The sequence below is a fragment of the Somniosus microcephalus genome, unplaced genomic scaffold (genome assembly GCF_052327205.1).
Source record: "Somniosus microcephalus isolate GS21.2 unplaced genomic scaffold, FLI_Smic_1.0 scaffold1630, whole genome shotgun sequence".
NCBI lineage: Eukaryota > Metazoa > Chordata > Chondrichthyes > Squaliformes > Somniosidae > Somniosus > Somniosus microcephalus.
In genome coordinates, this window is record NW_028226817.1 from 5001 (window position 1) to 10752 (window position 5752).

The window sequence follows — 5752 nt, forward strand, 5'->3', positions numbered from 1 at the left end:
GTCAAGGCAAGAAAAACCACTCACACAACAACAACCTACACCACGCGTGCGTGTGTCTGTCTGCGTGCGCGTTTCTTTGCTCAAATTTGCCAGAGAAATAGCGTGTTCAGCTAGCAGAACGGGACGCACTGAGCACACAAGATTTCGTGCACAAGAGGCAGACACCCGCTCCGCTGCTTGAATAGGACCACTGAGAATCACAGGACGTCTCGGACTCACGCGAAAGAGTTTCAAGGACAAAGAGAAGGGCGCGGCCAAGGAAGAAAACACCGGGAGCTGCGCCGACACCCTCTCTCTCTGACTCGCCGTGTGCATGCCCGTCTTGTCACCAGCGACAGAAACGAGAGGAAACCCCGAAATAGCCTGAACACCAGCCTCTCTCTATACTGGGCCGGCCCGGGGACTCCCACTACGGACGCGAGTCACCAAATCGGTCGTACGGGCCCACTGAGCGCACAACACAGGGAATCTCGTTGCAAACACTGCGTGTGCATACGTTGCTCACAAAGCTCAATGGGGTCACAGGCCCTGACCCGCTCAGAGGCACCTGTGTGACAAGACAACAAATGGAACTCGCTGGAATGTTTCTGCTGTCTTGTCATTTTAGACGGACCCACTGAGCGCACAACACAGTGGAACTCTCTGACAAACACTGCTTGTGCGTTAGCCCCAGTAAACAACTCAGCGGGGGTCACAGGCCCTGACCCGTTCAGAGGCACCTGTGTGACAAGACAACAAATGAAACTCGCTGGAATGTTTCTGCTGTCTTGTCATTTTAGACGGACCCACTGAGCGCACAACACAGTGGAACTCTCTGACAAAACACTGCTTGTGCATTAGCCCCAGTAAACAACTCAGTGGGGTCACAGGCCCTGACCGGTTCAGAGGCACCTGTGTGACAAGACAACAAATGAAACTTTAAAGACGCTGGCATGTACATCTTGTTTCTGCTGTCTTGGACGGGCCCACTGAGCGCACAACACAGGGGAACTTGGTGCAAACACTGCGTGTGCATAAGCCACAAAACACAAGCTCAGTGGGGTCACAGGCCCTGACCGGTTCAGAGGCACCTGTGTGACAGACAGCAAATGAAACTTAGACGCTGGAATTATTTATATGTTTCTGCTGTCTGTCTACGATTTCAGATTCACACTTAGAGTTTTTTGTCATTAAGTCATAAAAGCCACAAAACCACTTTAATATGACTTTCCAATACTCTTTGAAAGGTCTCTATATTGATAAAATGAGCCTTTTAGCAAAGTAACACTTTTCGGGCATTTTCAAAGTGCTCCCGCTGAGTGAATTTTGTTCTGAAAATCGTGTTCCCGAAAATCTCCGGGCACCCCGCCAACCCCCCCTGCCAGAAATGACAAGTGTCAAATCAGCGGGTCAAACGGCCACCTCTATCCGACCAGGAGCACCCAAATCCCCGCAAATGGCACTTTTTTTTTTCTTCATCGGGACTTCCGACGAGGTTAATGATTTCCCAAACTGCAACTCATTAACTATGTCCTGAGACACTTGCCAGAAATGACACATGTCAATTTGGCGGTAGCAAATCACTTTCCCAGGCCGGGAAGCAACACCCGAGGCCCGCAAAAGGCGGCCGAATATTTTCTCATCGGACTTCCGCGTTTTGGTTAATCATGTCTCGAAATCGTTAAATGCACATGTCAATTCGGCGGGAGCAATTCACTTTCCCAAGCCGGAAAGCATCACCGGAGGCCCGCTTGAAGGGCCCTAATATTTTCTCATCGGACTTCCGCGTTTTGGTTAATCATGTCTCGAAATCGTTAAATGCACATGTCAATTCGGCGGGAGCAACTCACTTTCCCAGGCCGGGAAGCAACACCCGAGGCCCGCAAAAGGCGGCCGAATATTTTCTCATCGGACTTCCATATTTTGGGGGTTGGATTCTCTCCCGCATTCCAGCCCCCTGGCCACGGGTCGCTCATTCACTTTCAGCCCGGGCCTTGCCAATTTGGTTAATCAGTTAGCCATGCACCAGACTCGGCCTCGCCTTTTTCATTTATGGTTAATGATGTGCCCAGGCTGGGACTTAGTCTCTCCAGCAGCCAAAACTTTTCACTGGTTAATGAGGTGCCCAGCCCGGCACTTAGTCTCTCTCCCCAGCAAGCTTACTTGGTCGGCCGACATTTGGATCCATTTTCGGGGCTTAATCGGGTCGAATACGGTCCCTTACGCAAGGGGAGCCGAAGCCCCGGCCTCTGCCAGGCGTCAGGCTGCCGTTTTTTAAGCCCGACCAAAAACCCGAAAATTGGTTAAAAATGGAAATAAATTTCCACCCAAAAAGGGTTAAAAGTCGGTTGGACGGCAGCCCTGGTCGGTCTCTGCAGACCTGGAGGCCCTAGACAGTAATCTGGAAAACAGACAAAGTCTCGAGAAACCACCTCCTACCATTCTCCAGGTACCCCGCCAATCCCCCCTGCCAGAAATGACAAGTGTCAAATCAGCGGGACGGATTTGACTTTTGTGACCGACCGCTGGAACTTTTTTCGGCTACAGGCAGTCAAATTTTTCTCCTTCCGGACTTCCAGTACAACTTTGAACGGCCATATCTCCGCACTCCCGCGTCGGAGCCAAGCCGTTTTTACACCGTTAGACGCGGCTTCCCGTGCCCGTTCGAATGCCGCCCTGCTCGGCGGAAAAGGAGAATTTTTTTATTTTTCGGCCGATTTCGGGAAAAAAAATTCCCGCTCTGAACTCGGATTTTTCGGCTTTAATCGTTTCGTATACGGTCCCTTACGCAAGGGAGCCGAAGCCCCGGCCTCTGCCGGGCGTCAGGCTGCCGTTTTTAAGCCCGACCAAAAACCCGAAAATTGGTTAAAAATGGAAATAAATTTCCACCCAAAAAGGGTTAAAAGTCGGTTGGACGGCAGCCCGGGTCGGTCTCTGCAGACCTGGAGGCCCTAGACAGTAATCTGGAAAACAGATAAAGTCTCGAAAAACCACCTCCTACCATTCTCCAGGTACCCCGCCAATCCCCCCTGCCAGAAATGACAAGTGTCAAATCAGCGGGACGGATTTGACTTTTGTGACCGACCGCTGGAACTTTTTTCGGCTACAGGCAGTCAAATTTTTCTCCTTCCGGACTTCCAGTACAACTTTGAACGGCCATATCTCCGCACTCCCGCGTCGGAGCCAAGCCGTTTTTACACCGTTAGACGCGGCTTCCCGTGCCCGTTCGAATGCCACCCTGCTCGGCGGAAAAGGAGACATTTTTTTTTTTCCGGCCGTTTTCGGGAAAAAATTTTCCCGCTCTGAACTCCGATTTTACGCCTTTAATCGATTCGGAGACGGTCGCTTACGCAAGGGAGGCGAAGCCCGGGCCTCTGCCGGGCGTCAGCCTGCCGTATGTAAGCCCGTCCGAAGCATGAGTTCCCACTTTTGGTTATCCAGTTGTCAATTTTAAAATTTCAGTTAATCAGTTGCCTGCTTGGTTAATCATTTGTCGCTCTGACATTTGGTTAACCAGTTGTCGATGTTCGAAATTCAGTTAATGAGTTGCCTCCTTGGTTAATCATTTGTCGCTCTGGCTTTTGGTTAACCAGTTGTCGATGTTCAAAATTTCAGTTAATGAGCTGCTCTTATGTTCTATGATTTCCTACCTTGACAACTCATTAACCAGTGTTTCAAACAATGCACCAGGCCATTTGACGACCCCAACTCGGTTCCACAAGCGGGAAAGCAGCACCCCAAGGCCCGGTAAGGGGGCCGAATACATTCCCATCGTGAATTCCGTCCCAAATGTGAATGACAAGTTTTCAGTTAATCAGTTGCCTGCTTGGTTACTCATTTGTCGCTCTGACATTTGGTTAACCAGTTGTCGATGTTCAAATTTCAGTTAATGAGTAGCCTCTTTGAAATTTCAGTTAATGAGTTGGCCCTTTGGTTACTCATTTGTCCCTGTGTCTTTTGGTTACCCAGTTGTCGATGTTCGAAATTCAGTTAATGAGTTGCCTCCTTGGTTAATCATTTGTCGCTCTGACATTTGGTTAACCAGTTGTCGATGTTCGAAATTCAGTTAATGAGTTGCCTCCTTGGTTAATCATTTGTCGCTCGGACTCTTGGTTAACCAGTTGTCGATGTTCGAAATTCAGTTAATGAGTTGCCTCCTTGGTTAATCATTTGTCGCTCTGACATTTGGTTATCCAGTTGTCGATGTTCGAAATTCAGTTAATGAGTTGCCTCCTTGGTTAATCATTTGTCGCTCTGGCTTTTGGTTAACCAGTTGTCGATGTTCAAAATTTCAGTTAATGAGTTGCCTCTTTGAAATTTCAGTTAATGAGTTGGCCCTTTGGTTACTCATTTGTCCCTGTGTCTTTTGGTTAGCCAGTTGTCGATGTTCGAAATTCAGTTAATGAGTTGCCTCCTTGGTTAATCATTTGTCGCTCTGGCTTTTGGTTAACCAGTTGTCGATGTTCAAAATTTCAGTTAATGAGCTGCTCTTATGTTCTATGATTTCCTACCTTGACAACTCATTAACCAGTGTTTCAAACAATGCACCAGGCCATTTGACGACCCCAACTCGGTTCCACAAGCGGGAAAGCAGCACCCCAAGGCCCGGTAAGGGGGCCGAATACATTCCCATCGTGAATTCCGTCCCAAATGTGAATGACAAGTTTTCAGTTAATCAGTTGCCTGCTTGGTTAATCATTTGTCGCTCTGACATTTGGTTAACCAGTTGTCGATGTTCAAAATTTCAGTTAATGAGTTGCCTCTTTGAAATTTCAGTTAATGAGTTGGCCCTTTGGTTACTCATTTGTCCCTGTGTCTTTTGGTTACCCAGTTGTCGATGTTCGAAATTCAGTTAATGAGTTGCCTCCTTGGTTAATCATTTGTCGCTCTGGCTTTTGGTTAACCAGTTGTCGATGTTCAAAATTTCAGTTAATGAGTTGCCTCTTTGAAATTTCAGTTAATGAGTTGGCCCTTTGGTTACTCATTTGTCCCTGTGTCTTTTGGTTAACCAGTTGTCGATGTTCGAAATTCAGTTAATGAGTTGCCTCCTTGGTTAATCATTTGTCGCTCTGACTCTTGGTTACCCAGTTGTCGATGTTCGAAATTCAGTTAATGAGTTGCCTCCTTGGTTAATCATTTGTCGCTCTGACTTTTGGTTAACCAGTTGTCGATGTTCGAAATTCAGTTAATGAGTTGCCTCCTTGGTTAATCATTTGTCGCTCTGGCTTTTGGTTAACCAGTTGTCGATGTTCGAAATTCAGTTAATGAGTTGCCTCCTTGGTTAATCATTTGTCGCTCTGGCTTTTGGTTAACCAGTTGTCGATGTTCAAAATTTCAGTTAATGAGTTGCCTCTTTGAAATTTCAGTTAATGAGTTGGCCCTTTGGTTACTCATTTGTCCCTGTGTCTTTTGGTTAACCAGTTGTCGATGTTCGAAATTCAGTTATTGAGTTGCCTCCTTGGTTAATCATTTGTCGCTCTGGCTTTTGGTTAACCAGTTGTCGATGTTCAAAATTTCAGTTAATGAGCTGCTCTTATGTTCTATGATTTCCGACCTTGACAACTCATTAACCAGTGTTTCAAACAATGCACCAGGCCATTTGACGACCCCAACTCGGTTCCACAAGCGGGAAAGCAGCACCCCAAGGCCCGGTAAGGGGGCCGAATACATTCCCATCGTGAATTCCGTCTCAAATGTGAATGACAAGTTTTCAGCTAATCAGTTGCCTGCTTGGTTACTCATTTGTCGCTCTGACATTTGGTTAACCAGTTGT